Genomic DNA, 17,838 nt, shown 5'->3' on the forward strand with positions numbered 1-17,838 from the left:
AAATGGTACAGAGAGAGAGCGAGAAAAACTACTTTTATACGATTTGACGTGTTTAACACTTTCCTATCAGATCATGAACACAGAGGCCGTCGCTACACATCAAATTTCCTATTCTAGTCATAGACATCTCGGAAGACAGCGTGGAGAATATTGTTTGCTGGCAAAAAAACTCGCTAAGTCATGGCCGAGGGGTGGTAGAATAAAAAGCCCTCATAAATCCCAGAATGAGAAGGTAGGGCGCCATCAGGGGTGGCCGGTACGGAGGTTTCGCTGCGCTTTGGTGCGTTTCATTCAGAGTGATGAAAATGAGGTCCCTCAACACAGAAAATGACCCCAACGATGAGACAACCCCTTTGTCTCCCCCCTCTTCATCCGACAAGGATTATTGATTCATGAATGTAAATGATCGTTCAGGGTTTGATATGCCCTTGAAGTCTCTCCCTCTCTCTTTCCTTTTGAATCTTTCATCACGTCCATATTAGCTGCATTTGGCTAAAACCAAGCGTGACGCCGAGGTTTGGGGGGTATTCTTCATATCCTGCAATATTCATACCCTCTTGTATTATTTTACCTTTTTTTTTTTTTACAACCTCAATAGTAATTCCATATTTGCTTTGCTGTGAGCTGCTGCCTGCCCATCAATGAATCTGATTATTTTTTGTGTGCAGCCTCGGACTAATCTTCTAATAATGAGGTCCATCTGCGGCAGTGACAATAAGTACAGCACCTTCACTTTAATACTCAATCTTGCTTGACACCGACAGCATCATATTGCCAGACTAATCCACTGTTTCGATGTCACGGCATCCTAAATCTAATTTACCGTTCCATTTGGGGCCCAGATATTGCCGTTGCCACGACACCTGTTGATTGCTAACGCTGCTGTCCTCATGCACCCACACATACACACACACACCCCGCTGCCACCCACCCTCCCTAAAATGGTTTCTCCCGCATGGTTTCCATAGCAACAGTCCACTTTTAGTGTTCTTTTGTTTTTCCTCAGACGGAGAGTGGCTAATTTTTCAGAATGAGGGTCTTTGATGATAAAGGAAGCTAGGTTGCGAGATTTACATAATGAATGGATGCCACGCTAGATCAGTCACCACCTCGCACTGATGATTGCTTTTTGATGAATTTCTTTCCTCTGTGGCCTCAGGTAGCTCAGCTGCGGCGGCTCAGCCCATTGTGTCCAAAAAAAGAGCAATGCTCACATTCATCTATTTAGGTCAGTCGTTGTCTCTGTGTGATGTCTGGGCCTTAAAAAAACCTCTGATCAAATTGCACATACGGCCCGAGGGCAAATGTCAACATGTCACTCGAAGTCCCGCACGTCGGGGTCTTTACGAGGGAAAATGGCCACTTTGAGTTTCTGGTTTTTTTTATGTGGAGTCGCGTATATTGAGGTCACACAAGCGGGACCCCGCACCTCGGGGTAAACTTAACACTTCATGCTAACCTTTTCTCAGGCCTTGAACTCGCTCTCGCATTTCTTTTTTTCCCCTCATTTGTCCCCTGCCAAGTGCAAAGAACGTGTTTGAGTGCTGTTTGTGTGTGTTTGTGTGGGTGCATTCCTACGTGTGTGTGTGTGCGTACAGGGTGGATGATGTCAATAGAAATGGAGACTTTAATCACGCCCGCACAGATGTGTGCAGTATTGATTTGTGGCTATTTTGTAAGCACTGCTCCGGGGCCTTTGGGAGGGACATAAACCCTTCTATCAAAGCGACCTCCCCACGGGGGCTTCCACCGTATCCCATTTGTGCGTATAAGAGCATATGTCAGTGTGTGTGTCTTTGCGGCAGGGAGTACAAAGGTGTACCCGAGGTACTCGTTAAACCACTCCAGTACTCGAGTATAGTCCTCTTTGTGAAATGGGTGATTCCTTTATCCAAGAAAAAGGAGAACGTTATGAATAAACAACATTAGGATGACGTTCACATTTCAGGGGCACAAAGCGAAGCAGCGGTAGTTAGGTTGCACCCAAACAAATAGCTGGGGAGTGGGTTACCTTAGTTCTTTTTTGGTGGGGCCTGGTGAGGTTTTTTTTTTTTGCTTTGATAAAAAGAATTTCCCTTCCTCCAGTCAGAAAGCTGAAATTACACGACCTCTAATGTGAACTGGTGCCAGTGTGATCCTACCCCGACCACTGGGACTGTCTCTTCTGCCTTTTGTCTGTTCCGCCTCTGCAACCTGTCACACACACACTTTCAGTTACTCTCCCGTCAGCAGCCAGGTGGGCTGGAAGCGAGCGCAGATAGAGAGACCCATCCTGCCTTCGCCCTCTCACTGCCAAATGGATCAGAGGAAGGGGCTGTGTTTACTGCCATGGCTGATATCCTCACTAATCAGTGGGGGCGTGTGGAAGACGGGGAGAAAAACAGAGGGGAGGTATGGGCGGAAGAGAAGAAGGGGTCTTTGGGTAGTGAATTAAAAGGAGAACCAGAGGGTGACTGACCAGAGGGCTCTTGATATCTTCCCCAGATGGCTTGCGATTGGCCTCGGCAGCCCCCCACTTCAGGCTGGCCATACCCGCAGATGCAGATTCCCACATACGTGCAAACAAATGTGCTCATTAACTAGCCAGTGGAGCAGGGCACGCGTCCACATACAATCTATTTCTTCATTAGACACACAGCCAATGGATCATTACACTAAGTACGCACTCTGTCAAGCCTGAAACTTGAACAACAACGGCCCCCAAGTGGTGCAGCGCCATGCGAAGTTCAGATGTGCCGTGCTGCCAGTCCAAAAAAAACAACCAACCAACCACACGGCCTGCAGATTTTGTTTTTGGGGCCTTGAAATGAAGATGAGATTTCTAATCTGTGGTGTGAAGTTGCATCTGACAGTTAGGATGTAACAGGAAATAATACAAATATGGCTTTACATTTGCCTCAGGTTTGTTTTATTTTGTGTAAACTGCCTCAGTGAATCAGTACAAGTCCAATTCAAAGCTCAACGGTTTATTTTGACAAATAGCACGAGGGCCTGAAAAGATGTTCGGCAGCAGCTGGGTTATTTACTTTCTGCTCAAAGGGTTTTTGTTTTTTTTTCCTTTCACATAATGTGAGGCCTAATTCTACCTGTTCTTAAGCTGCAGTAGAAACAGACTCTCGCGGCTCATTGCTCAGTGAAAATGATGAGTGGCACCAACCCGAAATTCGCGATTGCTTAAAGAATACGGCGAAACACAGATGGAACCGCACAGGCCAGAGCGAGTCTATGATCTCACGGCGCTCCGTGCTAAACAAGCGACTGCATTAACGCGGAGGCAAAGGAGTCGGTGAGGATCGGGAACACTTTGGCTGTAAGCTTCACTGGCCCTGTGCTTGTCAACCATTTCTCAAACACGGCCCAAACGTTTTGTTTTCATTGTCTCCCCCTCCTGATCGGCATCGCTCCTGTCACGGCAGAAAGCCATTTTTCCTTTCCGCTTTGAATCATCCCTAACAGATCACAATTTCAAAATAACAGATTGAAGCCTCGGATAGAAAGAAAGAAAAAAAAAACAGTCCCCATGTAGTCGTGTGGTGTACAATCATCATATCAACATGACTGCGCCCAGCGAGTGCATTATCCTGGATACACGTCTAACGGCTCCACGTTGAACTTTTGACTTCACGTTCACTGGTGAAATAAGCATTAGTCACACATTACTGCCAGAGAGCTTTCTCGTTTGCCTTTGTCTCACTGTTATTGTTTCTGAGTGGCAAAGGTGTAATGACCAGGAGGTTGTTAACACTGACCTGTGACTGCGTGCGTTATGGTCACAATTGCTGTCAGATGTATTTGGCTCTGCAGAATAGATCCCGAGGGCAAGGGGTGGAATTTGGGTTTGCCAGGTTGTAAAACAAGTCAGCAACATTGTGTTTGCGCTTGCGTGTGTTTGGTTATCGGGTTGTTAATCGAGGGCAAAGGGTAAAAGAGCTACACAGTGCTTACTAATATGGTGCTTTATGACATTTGGATTTTTCCTCTGTAATGCAGATCCGAAAAACGTTAGTCATCTTTAGCATTAGACCGACATCTTTTGATATCGGCTTCATGACGCCTGTAAATCATTTGTTTTCGGTATCAGAGTCTCACAAATCAGAAATGGTTGTGGCTCGATGGCGACTCCACCTCAAGGGCACGGTCACACATAAGCTTGCCGAGAGGAATTATGTATCGTCGCTTTGCTGAATTTTGGGAGTGCAGGATGTGATGCATGGTGGAATCAGTTGTGTGGTCTGTAGTCTGGTCGGGGGTTGTAGTATTAGTGGTTTTTGGATGAGCGGTTTGACGTTTTTGATTAGTAACTTACAGTTCAACGCCGGCCTCCCGACATCATAAAGTCCCCGCTGGTTCGAGACCAAGTGGCAACTCACAGTGACGTCACCCATTGGTTTGTGTGCCGCCGTTTTGGATCCTCGAGTTTATAATGTTGGCCAGCGCCTTCTTGGTTTGTTGAAACCACTGGAATTGAGTCGCCCTCTGCTGGTTATTCCAGAGAACACCGCTGTCAGGCAATACCGTATTGGCTTCACTTTCCGCACCAGATGTCTACGTCCAATTTTTTTCATAGAGTCTATGTTCAACAAAGCTAATATCAGGTTCTCCTCCATCTTGGCTCACTATGTTGGAGAATTAAAAACGTTTTCATGTTCACCTGCAGCTAATATCATCACGCCATTGTTCTTTTTACCCATCAGCACATTTACAATGGTGAGTCGGTCTATAAATCTGGGGCCATGGATTAGCGTGTCACCCGGCCATAGACTCATCCCTATCATATCCACTTGTTATTCCTATCTCTGTGTTATGGGGGAGCGTTCGATTTCATGTCTCCCACTGATTTCTGTTTAATGGACACCATTGATTTACCCTCATCAAATTTTCATTAATCACCATGAAGCGGACACCTCGCGCGTGCATTCACCACCGGTGACTCCGGTGGGAAGCAGCTGGTCGTCTGAGCGAACGGATTGAAGAATATTTATATTTACCCTGTGGCCATGTGATTTATAGGTCATCCACTGGTTGTTTTTTCATTCATACAAGGAGCATGTCTTATTTTAAGGCATGTATGGGCTGCAGACAATATCTGGCAGTGGGTGAAACACAATCACTTCCTGGCAGAATGTATATAAAGCTCCATCCCTTATACTCCAGCAACGGGTGGACGGGGCCGAACATCAGCGCCAAGGCTCCGAGTCAATATTAATCTGCCAATATGAAAGACTGGATTATCACTGGGGTCGATTTTCCCGGGCCTGATGTAGGAAGAAGCGTCTAAGGCAGGGAGAACGAAATGGACGGGGCTGAAGGAAGGCACAGAGAGGGAGAGAGGGAAAACTTAAAGTGCCTGTGCAGGGTAAAACCTTGTCGCGCGTCGAGCAAGTGAAGAGCCCTGAAATTGATTTGAATCAAGAGGGAAGAGTTATAGCAGAGGGCAGATATCAGGAAGGGGAGGAGGGAGGGAATATGAGGAGGGCGCCAAGGACACTGGAGAGGTGGCTGTCATAGCATGAGCCCATCTGCTGGGTGTGTGTGTGTGTACATTATGCATTTATTGTGTGTTTCCGAGGAGAAGGTTAAAGGGGACGGAACGTAATGCGTTGCCTCGAGGCTTCGAAGAAAACTAGAATTCAATTAGTCGCTTGAAAAATTGAGGTTAAATCAAACTTTAAGTGTGTGTTTTTAAAAACCCGATGGATAAAGAACCCAGTAGCCACCAGTGCTGTTCGTGAAGCTCTCTGGCAGTGCGAGTGCACGTCTGGGTGTGTTTCGTGTGTAGCGCCCTTGTGTGCAGCGACGGCTCCGGAGAGCAGTAAAACATTCGGCGGCGCGGCCCAGATTGCGACCTCCTCCCGGGCCTTTATGTCGTCTTATCTCCCTCCCCGCTGAGATCAGCTGTGACTCCATCTTGACCCGCTGCTGAACCATCCCTCCATTATCCTCATCCTCCACTCCCCCTCCCCTCGCCATGCACACATCCCTCTGTCCCGCCTCCTCTCCCCTCACACCTCTTCTGGGCCCAGGGAACCGGCTCCGGCTTCCTCGACAGCCATCTCTGCACTGCGACACTTAGTTCCCGTCCGTTGCCCGCTGCCCGCCTGCTAATCGGGATTGGTGGGGAGGAACGGATGGCTGTGAGACACGGCCGTCCTCTGGGGCCCGCAAGAAGCAGGCCAAGGTCACTCGCATCACTCCTGCGCTGCCGCCGCCTACAGCAAACGCGGCAGTGGGAGAGTTAAAGGGAAGGGAGATAAGACCGTCTGCCACCGAGCAGAGCCTCGCGTCCGAATTAGGTCTCAGGAATTGAATAGAAACACAAATCAATAGCAGCGCTAGTTGTTCATTTTGTTTCCCAGCATTGGATTATCATCACAATATCATCTGCCCATTCATTCGAACCCTTTGGATCAAAGATGCCGGCGTGTCACTGTGTTTGAGTGTGAGCTCATAGGTAACCTCTTCTCTTTATTTTCCACTCTTCCCTCGATCAACACTCATCAATAATTCACTTTTGGCCCATTAGTTTTGTCAGAAACGCCGGGGAGCATGTCAGGAAACTCGCCGGGAATTCATTACGGCTACGCAGACGAGCGAACATATGGCACAAGAGCAGCTCCCCACTAAGAAAGTGTAGAATTAGCTTTTCGCCGGGCAGAGCGGTTACATCGCACGCTTACAGCCAACAGCTTGCAGTTAACCTTGAGATAATATTTACACCAACTCCGATCCAGTGGCACGGCAGATTGCTGGGGGAGTGAACGCTGGGGCGGCCCTTCTCACACTTACGAGGCAGATATCTCGGTCAGGAACCGTTGACGGCGTGGTGCCACTCAGCGGCTCATTTCCCCTCGGAGCTGACGACGTGTTTTCGGAGCAAGTTGAGGGATGGATACTAAAGTGAGGGCGGCTGACAGACAAGCACACGGTGTTGTCGTCAACAAGGCTGTTCTTTTTATCTTTGTTTTTTTTTTTCTTCTCTCCAGCCCATTGCCTTTGTCGTAATTTGCGCTCTGTGGCGCTCTCTCTCCCCGCCCTCCCTCCGACCACCATTATTCCAGACAATGTTTTTAGAAATCACAGCCGGCTTCGCAGCCAGTGTTTGCACATTTGTCATTGCATGTCAGCGGGGCCTGGGGATTCTGCCTCTGCTTCGCCCAGGCAAAAAAAAAAAAAAGCAATCGTGTGCGTCAAGCTGCGTCTCTCTCTTCGTCGCCGTGGAGGCTGACACACACACACACACACACACACACACACACTCTCACACACCTGGAATTAAAAGGGCTTGTGGGTGAAGGAGCGTCTGATGTTATTAGGGCTGCGTCCTTCTCGGTTTGTAGGGTCCAGCCTGTTTTACATGTCCCACCTGTGAGCGTGTTTCTTTTGTCTGGCTTTCATCCGCACAATTGTCTCTAAGCCCTCTCAAGGCCCGAGCATCCCCCCCCCCTCTCTTCTTCCACCTCAGCTAAAGCCCAAACAGGCTCTGGCTCTCCGCCGAGTCCTTGGCGCTGTATACAGAGCCGGGCTTCCAGCTCACATAATCTCCCCTCAGTCTGTTCACACTGGATTGTCACAATGATTTCTGATTAGGTGCTTAAAATGATTGCGTCTTACTGCTGTATAGTGTTACATAATTAAGCACCACTGGACGGGGACCAAGCCAGTGAAATCTCTTACGACAGCACAATCACACCGTTGTTTTTTTTTTTTTTAAAGGAGTGATCCTTTTTTGTTTTACAACTTGTGTCGTATTTTGCGTAGTTTTCATCTTTATTGTGCTTTATATGAACGTGGTTCTCATCAAAGTAATTAACGGTAACTTACAACGTGTGCAAGAGTCCATTCGTCAGACCTCCATCCATCATCTATACTGCTTCATCCATTAGAAGGGCAGTAAGCGAATTCTAATCCAATACATTTTTTTTTGTAAAATTCAGTCGGCCCTGGCTCTGTAAATTGAAAACACCATAAGACGGACTAGCGAATGACTACGACTTGGGTTTTTTTTTTGTCTCCCGAGGGTTCGAAGCCCCGGTCAGTGCAGTAAAATCCCAGCCCATCACAGGGCCAACACAAACAGAGACAATCAACCGTCCACACAGCCACATAGATGGTCAATATGGTCGATTTTACAGTCTCCAAGTGACCTAACCTCAATCTGCTAGTCTTTGGACTGTGGGAGGAAGCCGGAGTACCCAGGGGAAGTGTCCAAAATACTACTCTAGCAAACGTTCCATAAGGAAATAGGTCAGTCTGAGTCAGTAGCTTCCTTTAAAGCAAACCTTAAAACGTACTTTTATCAAACTGCATTTCCTGGATTTACCCTAATTCAAGTTTTTATCCTTCTTACGGTCGGTCATGCTTAAATTTTGACATTTTCTCTCGTGTTTTTTTTTTTTTTGAGGATTTACTGTTATGTTGTCATATTGTCGTGTGTTGTGTGTATTTGTGTGTCTGCATCACGTATATTTAAAAGCCAAATTGACCCTCTTGGATAATAAAATGCCATCCGTCCATCCGTCCAAGGTGACACTCTGCACCCAGCTGATGTTCTCACATCACGGCCGACAGTTTGACATGTCATAGTGGGAAAAGCACTGGTGTTAGTGATAATAATAATGGAGGCTCTGTTCAGTCTCGTCGAGACATGAGGACGGTGTGACACTGAGCCAGCGTGCAAAAAATAAACACCTGAAACTGAAGCGGCTGAATGGAATTCAGCCATCATTCATTTCATTGTTTAAACCCGTGCTTTTCCCTCCGGTGACATGTTGGACGCAACCCCCCGTCCAGCGCTGCTACGTGACCCAAATCAAAGCCAACACAGCTGCTGTGGTGCGGGTGGATTCTGGCTGCTGGTGGATGCTCCACGGATGAACTGCCACCTTCAGTGAGGTATGTGAGGCCCTTTCCCGCTGTTTACATTCCCCGCCGTCAGCGAGGTTTCTGTTCGACTGTTGTAACTCACTCTCTCCTGTGTCTCTTCCACTTTTTGTGCGATCGCGCGCAGGTCTAATCCATTACTGCCACCGGATGAAATACCGACGTAATCTTATCGCAAATTGAGCTGATTATTTTTGCGGGATTACTCGGAGCATGTTTAGTGGGGGGAAGGAGAGAGAAAAAAGGAGGTATTTTGATTGTGAGCGTCCGCGCGCAAACACAATCGTACCCATCTTGAAACAATTTGCCGCAGATAAGGCTAATGAAGATGCAGCTTGAAAACGGAAAGGAATTGCTTTTCTGCTGAGGCGTCTGAGGCAGAGAGTCGACATGACCACATTCAACCTGCAGATGTGTGAATTAGTGATTATAATTTTACACCAGGTTAACATTTGATCATGAGTCTCGGTCGCATCCTATTTTGGCATGAGCGTTGTAAAAGAGCAGGACCATGGGGCAAGATCACAGGCACGTCTGAGCTTCCGAGCTAATTAGTGCCCCAGATCTTTACGTCCACAGCGGACATTCACTCCACCCACTTGCGGCCAAGGCAACACAGTAATTGGGTTGGTAAAAGGACTTTGTGGTGGCGGGGTGCCACCGCCAAAAAACGCTTTCATGTCCATCAAAGTTCAGACTCTCTCAAAAATAGTCGGCGCCACACATTCACCTCTGCAAAAGCTGGGGGTGCTTCACCTACACAACGCTGTTGTATCCTTCACTTTCGACAGCGGTCACTGAACTGCCGTCGTACGTATAGTCCACCGAGCGCACCGACGGGCGGGATGAGTGACGATTGTTTCATCGAGAAGGCGCCCAGACGAGTACACATTAAGCCGGGGAGAGATATTCGTCACTTTCACACGGCCCCTCTACTCAATACATATTAATGTGCGCCGCCATTTGGCACGATCAGCCGGCCGGTGGCATTAATATTCCCTCAGATTTTTCCGCGCACGCGGCCATTAAAAACCACTGCCATTAACATCATTACCGCCGTGGAAATATATCAACAAGTCATGTTGGATTAGCGTTAATGTGTCCGCTGACGGGGCCGTGCGCTCCCCTTTCCGCCCGGCTGAAATGCCAGCATGCTGTTTTCTGCTCGGCCTGGCAGGAGGCCTGCTCCGGCTGCCCACTCGCGACCCTCGCACACTTGCTGTTGTCAGGGAAATGGATCTGCCTTTCTGCCGTGCTAAATTCTTTTTTTCAAATTGGATTAATTGGAGTAATAGGAGGTTGTCCTACCCTCCCTGCCATGCTTTTTATCTCGCACTAATTGCTCTCGCCTCCCCTTCCTCCCTGTCTCTCTACCTCCAGACAATATTTGCGCGCGGTGTCTCTTCCACTGTCGTTCACTCCCACTGTCGACCTTTTACACAAACTCCAATATCTTTTTTTTTTCTTCCATCCAGCCTTTGTTTGCTGCTGAGCGACTTGCTCACATTTAGAGGTCGAAACTGAGCCTTTCATACGCAAAAAAATCTCACTTCATTCCGCCGCTCCGGCTCAGTGCACATTAAGCCGTCACGGAGGTGTGTTAACATAATCCAGAATGAAACCTTGGACATGCACAATGAGACGGGAAGCACAGCCCTCATATAGCTCCACACAATGTACAGTAACGCCCGAGCCAGAGTGACTCACGATGCTCGAGCTGAGGCGATACACACTGCTGTACGTTGGTTCACATGGATGGGAAGAAACTTGTTGCCATGGCGAACGCATTGGCTGTGTGGATCGGTATCGGACGGTGGCATTTTCTCATCACTAGTCGAATGCACAGAGAAACAGCTGGCGGCCATATTCTGCTTGTGCTGTATGTATAAGCTATTTATGAATTCATGACATCCTGCATTATGTATTTCTGTTGAAATGATTAATATTCTGAATAGATCTTTGTTCTGCTCCTGGTTGGATTGACCTGCATCAGCGAGATGCTGGACCTGAGATAAACTTGTGCATGAACCATTAGTCAATTTACAATATATATAAATATATGAATGTACAACAATTTTGATAATGGAATCAGATTTTCATACAAAAATTCCATGAAGTTAATGTTTTTGTCTTCATGAGAGTAAAATTTGATAAACAACAAGACCATCCGTATATATGGAGCTACAGCCAGAGGCCGGTTAGCTTAGCTTAGCATGGGTATATGCATAAAGACTGGAAGTCGTCTTCAGTTCTTTCGATTGAACTTAAAGGGGCAGTAAGTGATTTTGGAGAAAGATTGAAGAAAGTTTGTTGTTGATGTTTTGACTGCACTGGTCGGGGTTCGAACCCTGCAGCCGCGAGTATGGGAGACTACTATCACAAGCAGTCACAAGATATATTTTCTGATATTTTATAGACCACACAGAGACCGGTTTGGCCCTGTGTGCATCGCGGCCCCCTCGTATATCTGCACTCTGTCCCGAGACGCAATGGGGGAAGTGTTTTACGACTTTAAAGTCCAACTAGGGCTTTCTCTGTGTCCCACACACACACACACACACACACACACACACACACACAAAGACAGTCTCGCTCACTCGTAACAGCATGTGGGGCAAATTTATGTCCCCGACTATCCGACACTTGCTGATGGTTAAAAATGAGTTATGCTGAATGAGTTGTAAGATGCTTGCGGGGGCCAGCGGCTCCATAAATCCCGGGGCCCGGGCCCGTGTCACAGCGCCCGGGTCGAGCCGAGCCAGCTCTCGCTTATTAATAGCAATTTCCACACCTTGTGTTTGATGCAGTGCGGCTGTGGCTGGCCAGTCCACTGCAGGCCGCTCCCCTCTGTACTACCACTCAAGGTTCAAGCCCCATTCCAGCTGGCAGCAGCCGGGTGGGGGGTTGTGGGAGGGGGGGGGGTTATGGGGATGAGGGCTACGCCGCCACCTGCTGGTCACTGCTGGTACTGTATTTTTGGCATGACTGCCTCCGTCTCTATTAACCCATGCAGTGATCCTCACAGTGAAGGGATGATTAAAAAAAAAATTTCCACGGCCAAAGGCGCACACCACGGCGGCCACATTCGTATGGTGATTTGACCATTAGCCTATGACTCTGGACAAATGGCAGCCCATCATTAAGGTGCGATGGGGGAGGGCTAAGCCTTTAAGAGAGGCTCCAAATCTCCCTTAAGTCATTAAATCATGTCCTACTTTCTCTCCCGTTTAATAAAAAAAAAAAGGGAAAAGGAAAGAAAGAAAAAACATCATTGCCTTTAATGAATTACAAGACTGAGGCGGTCCACAGAGTGGTGCCCTACTCTGGTTGTAGCTCTCTCTCTCGTAGATTTATTATAATTGATGATTGTAAAGGTGTGATATTAATTTATATTGTGTGAGTGTGTGCGTGCGTGCGTGCGTGCGTGCGTGCGTGCGTGCGTGTGTGTGTGCGTGCGTGTGTGTGTCATCAGTTTGATTCCCCGTCTTCTTGTGTAAGTACCCAGGTAGTTGAGAGCTATTTCCCCCCTGGGGCATCTTCATCACTGAAATGTCTTTTTACACTCCCCCATCATCTCTCTGAGCACTCATTTGTTCCCTCTCTTACACACACACACACACACACACACCCTCACAAATACAAATACACACACACAAGCACATGCTCACACGCACACGCTCCCTCCCACCAGGTAAATTAAAGTTGTTGGCTCCGAGGCAGTAGTAGTAATATCAACATGTCATCGCGGGTGTTTTTAATAATATCAGCAGGATTATATTGACAGAGAGGATTAAAATGGTTTTACACGGAAGATTATGAATCCTCGGGAGGGGGGGGGGGTTGGCATTGTAAGTCGCTATTAACACATGCAATCTCATCTCCCACTTAATGCACATAACCGTCTCCCCAGAGCACTTAAACGTACTGTAATGGCCGGCGGTTGGAGGAATTCCTGCTTACCACTTTCAATGGGATTCCACTTAATAAATACGCTCCATCGATTCTTGCATTCAGCAGTAAAACCTTACAGGTGTTTTTTTGGGAATATGAGCTCAGGTTCAATCCCTAATGCATTGCATGCATATTGCGTTTGTGTGTAATTTACACCTTAATAGCAATAAATGCTCATTTTAAAAAAAATCCTATTGATATATTTAGAACCGCATAATAGTCACTTTGTTCACGTCTCGACGCTGACCTTCTCAGTTTCAGTCCGGAAAAATTAATTTTAACAAGCGATTAATGGAGTATCGATTCTCAAAAAGAGCAAACTCGTCAGCCATTTTGTCTGAAACCGCTCTGCTGAGATGACCTAATCCCAGGGGCAGGGTTTGTTTTATGAATTTGCTGCACAGATTTAAATAGATTCAGCACCAGATTAAATGGTTTCCCCCAAAAAAAGGTGTGTTCTTTTAAGCTTTGCTACTTTTGTGCAGCTTTTGTGAGTTTGAGGTTTATGGAGACATAACGAGATCCTAACAGACAATTGATTTGCGCATAATTGTAACAGTGAGGAAGTTGTCTAGTCGGTCGTCCTGGGCCATCTGTACGGGCTGCACCGGCTCTGTGTGATCAGAATGCTCATCACCGAGCATCGTGCCCGGTGCCTTTGTGGAATAATAACACAAGGTGGTGCTCTTGTCCTCTGGAAGAAGCCGCTGTCGAAACTGATGCTGGTGCTGAACAGAACGTGTTGAAACACCTGAGGTTGTTCATCACTCACTGGCTTTCTTGATGTTTTCAGCTTTTTCTTAAAATATTTGACTTTAACAGGAATGAAAGAAAAAGATAAAAACAGCATTGAGTAGAAGGAGAGCTGAGTGGACTGTTTTTCAGAAGTGAACAGTGTCTGATTCTCATTATATCTGCATCAACATAGGCTGTAATGTGCATCTTCTATCTTGTGATGATCTGCGAAGCGTTCAAAAAATGTTCAACATTATAAAAAATCCATTGACAAATGAAAACGATTATATTCAAATTTTAATATTCGCCGTCTAGTGGCCAATGAGAAAGACAAATATTGTATAAGCTCAATGTCCATGTCAAGAAGCCCGAAAGTATAAACTTTAGTAATTCATATATTATTATATTCTTGGTCTGTAGCGGCAGAAAATATCACTGAATAACGAAACAAGATTGACTTTCCTATGACAACATTTCAAGTCGACAGAATGGGTTTTGGGCCGATACGGATATTGGGGACTAAAAGACATCTGATACCATATATTGTATTAGCCAATATATATGTAATTTATATATAACAATGATTCCTAAGATGTTGTTTTCAAACCCTCATGACAAAGAAATGTTAGTGAGGCTTGATATTTTACAGTTGAATCATAAACTTTATTCTTGAAGATAAAATGAACATACAGATACATCCAAACATATAAAAGTCGGATGAAGAACATTAACACATTTTTCTATGTGAAATGTGAAAATAATCTTTTCTGCATTTCTTATTCTGTAAAATTAAAGATTGGACATCAGTGCATATTTGCAAACGTAAACAATGTTTTTTGACACGTCTGTGAAAGGCTCATATCGGTGGATTATCATTGGCCTATCGGTAAATCAGTCAAACACTAACAATATAGCATCAGGTATAAGAGCGATGTAGTATTGCTCTCTCTTCCATGAGGTGGGCCGGGCTCAACACGAGGACACAGTGCGTGATCCGTCTCCGTCGGCGCCGCCCTCGTTAAATCATTTACAAAATTGCACAGGGCCGTTTTAATGTAATTAAGTCGCAAATTGAGCGCGCTGGCGACCCCCTCCTCGTGACTCCTCCGTCTCCGGACGAGGCGAATGTTGTGTGCATGTGCGGTCGGAGAACAGAGGGGAGGTCGGGGGAATTAAAAATGGTGGACGCCGGTGTGGAGCCGCAGCCCTTGACCCGATCAGCTGGCGGAGCCACTATAGGAGAACAACATCAGAAGTGCCGGGGGGATCTCATCATGTTGGGTGCATATTATTCGGCAGGTGCGTGTCGGTATGTGTAAGGAGGAAAGTGTGTGTGTGTGTGTGTGTTTTGGGAGGGCAGGGACAGTTGGAACATCCCACAGCTGTGAGTTAAGCAAAGACAACCACTCCACCACCACCCCCCCTCGCCTCCCTCTTCCTCTCTGCGGCCCCTCTGTGGTCTCCTGGCCGTCCCCGAGTCATTTCAATCTAAATGCAAATTTCATCAACCTCCTGCTTAAAAAAGACTGATATTAGTATCAAAGCCAGTGTGTTGCGGCCGTGTCACGTCGACGTGTCACTCTCAATAGGACCTCCGCCACCGAAGCATGCCAATCTCCCGCCGCCGCTGAGAAACGGAGCTCAGCGTTCTCCATTTTCCTGCTTTCTCTCTTGTTTGTGGTTCTTTTTTAAACTTTCTCTTCCTCCTCTCTTGCATTCTCTCTCATCGGCACACTCTCTCTCTCTAGCCAATGTCGTCCCTTTGTGGCCACTTTGATCCCTCCGTTTTCCCCCTAAACTCCGCCCCTCTCGCCTCCCCTCACACTTGGCCTTGTCTAACCTGCCTCGAGAAGCCCTCCACACAGAACCTCATTAGTCCTCCATATGCTGCGTTTCGCCTCCCCGAGCCCTCGTGCCCCTGCTCTGCACTGAGCAGCTCACCGACTCTGCACAGGCTTTGCAGACCGGCGGAGAAACACAACAGAAACGCACTCTGCAGTCTCACACATTTCCGTCCGTCCTCCATTTCCCTCTCCTTCTCCGTCCTCTCCCTGAGTTTGCAGCGAGGTGAGGCAAGGTGGAGGTCCAGGATGGAGGGACGGCTGGAGAGAAGAGAGGAGAGGAGGCAGAGCGCCCCGGGGAGGCTGCGCTCCAGGGTTTGTTAACATGCAGGTTGCATATTTCTGAATTGCAGAGCAGCCTTATCTCACCGTGCTGGGTCACTGAAGCACTTCCTCTTCGCACAGTGTGCGTGCCTGAGTGTGCACTCTTTTTTTTGGGGGGGGGGGGGGTATATTTGTGCTTGCACGTGCATTTCTGCTATTTTAAACTGTGTGTGTGTTTACGTGCATGTGCCTGCATGTGAATAATGTGCATACGTGTTTGCAACTGTGCTGGTAACAGCAGGAAGTGTGCAGCTGTGATGGGGAGGGATTCTCTTCCCCTCTCTCTCTCTCTCTCTCGTTCCTCTCTCTCTCACTCTCTCGCTCTTTCTCGCACTGCAGCAAGAAACACTCATCAAACTGCAACACGCATCTCGCAGGAGCCCTCGGATACAGCAGCGGCAGCGGCAGCAGCAGTGGAGCCTGGGCCTCCTGTTAACACACAGACATGACACTGGGACAGCCAACAGCTTAACACCCTGCTCCCCAGCTGGCTCTGCTCTCAGGTGGGCCGCTAAGGTCTGCCCAAATAAAAAGCCCTGCAGGGTGTTAGGCGCTCCAGCCAGGGGAGTGACTCCCCCTGTTACTGTCATCCCCCCAACCCCCTTTTAATATCTTCCGCCCCTGCCCGTCGTTGAGTTAAGGATTCTGGCCGGCGCGTGTCCTTGGGAGGTCGGCCTCTGCTCAAGGCTGCGTTGCATTCCGGTCCCATACGTCACCGACATGTACCGGGCGCTAAAACGAGCCTCTCCCTCTCCTTAACATCTTTGTCATGATCCCTCCATTTGTCACGGCGTGGCAGCAGCACTATTGTCATACACGCAGCCGCCGACATTATCCAATAACGCGGTGTCACGCAGAGGTCAGAGTTTGGACTGTGTGTGTGTGTGTGTGTGTGTGTGTGTGTGTGTGTGTGTGTGTGTGTGTGTGTGTGTGTGTGTGTGTGTGTGTGTGTGTGTGTGTGTGTGTGTGTGTGTGTGTGTGTGTGTGTGTGTGTGTGTGTGGAGGAGATTGCATGGGTTTCTACCGAATGTTTAATTAGTGTTGTCTCTGTTGTGACCTCAGTTAAGTGTTTTCGAGAGAGAAGGCGCACGGAAGACGTATGTTCGCAATAAATCCTGTATATACTTGCATTTTGCCTAGATTCATGACCAGCAGTTTTTTTTTTAAAGCTACAGTGTGTAATATTTAGAAGAACTTATTCACAGAAATTGAATATATTGTCCATATCTACGTGTTCATATATGTATAATCACCTGCAACAAAGGGCCGATGTTTTGTCGTCAACTTTGAATGAGTTAAATGCAGTTACATGAGGTGGACCATGTTTTTTCCACGGTTGCACAAAACGGTCCAGAATACGTCGCATTGGTCGCGTTGGATTTTCAGCGCTGCCGGGAATGGAATCAGCAGTGCGCGACCATAAAGTGTCCCCTGTCTGTTGCTCAGTTGGTTGCGGTTTGCAACTTTACCACCAGATGCCGCCAGAAAAGTACAAAAAATTACACACTGGGGCTTTGAACAAGTCAGTTGAGAGTTTTCAACACAGGGTTTCAGGTGTCCAGCCGTCAGATTGTTCTATTTTTGATATTTTTTTTATTTGTGAAGATGTAAAACTCTCCTGATAGTACAGTATTAACATGCACCCCCACAAGATTTTGGGGTGAAATATCCTTTTCAGATGCTGACTACAATCATATTTTTTGCATCGTCAGGGTCACAATGAACATTTTCTACAACTAAAAGTATCATAGATCGTGGTGTTTCACGCCAGCAGCAGTTATGTAACCTCAAGCGGTTAGCAGACGTCTGGTGAGCTCACACTCCTTTGTTTCTCCACCTCGAACTCTGGGTGTTTGAGACCCGTCTGACGCTGACTCAGTTGACACCACTCCAGGCACATGAGGAACCACAAGAGGGTTCATGCAACAATATGTTTTTCCCTTGGCGGACATAAATGGTCCGGAAAGATCCGTGCTATATAATAGCCTGTATTCTCTGGAATACCCAGCAGAGGGCGACTCCACTGGTTGCAAAAAAAAAAGGAGTTAATTTCTTTAGAAGTCTATGAGATAATGACTCTACTTCTCACTTGATTTATAATGTCAGT

At 47.2% G+C, this 17,838-nt stretch overlaps 1 protein-coding gene across 3 annotated transcripts in view; it reads left to right on the forward strand.

The window, feature by feature from the left end:
* Positions 1-17,838, forward strand: part of gphnb (gephyrin b) — a 120,877-nt gene that overhangs the window by 17,518 nt on the left and 85,521 nt on the right. For 2 of the 3 annotated variants that reach the window (XM_035617061.2, XM_035617062.2), the window contains exon 3: positions 8,791-8,892. The exons of the other annotated variant lie outside the window; for it this stretch is intronic. The gene's annotated coding sequence lies outside the window, so the exon portion shown is untranslated. The remainder of the gene's footprint in view (positions 1-8,790; positions 8,893-17,838) is intronic. 3 annotated transcript variants of the gene reach the window in all.

Source organism: Scophthalmus maximus, chromosome 18 (assembly GCF_022379125.1).
Source record: "Scophthalmus maximus strain ysfricsl-2021 chromosome 18, ASM2237912v1, whole genome shotgun sequence".
In the NCBI taxonomy this organism is placed as follows: domain Eukaryota; kingdom Metazoa; phylum Chordata; class Actinopteri; order Pleuronectiformes; family Scophthalmidae; genus Scophthalmus; species Scophthalmus maximus.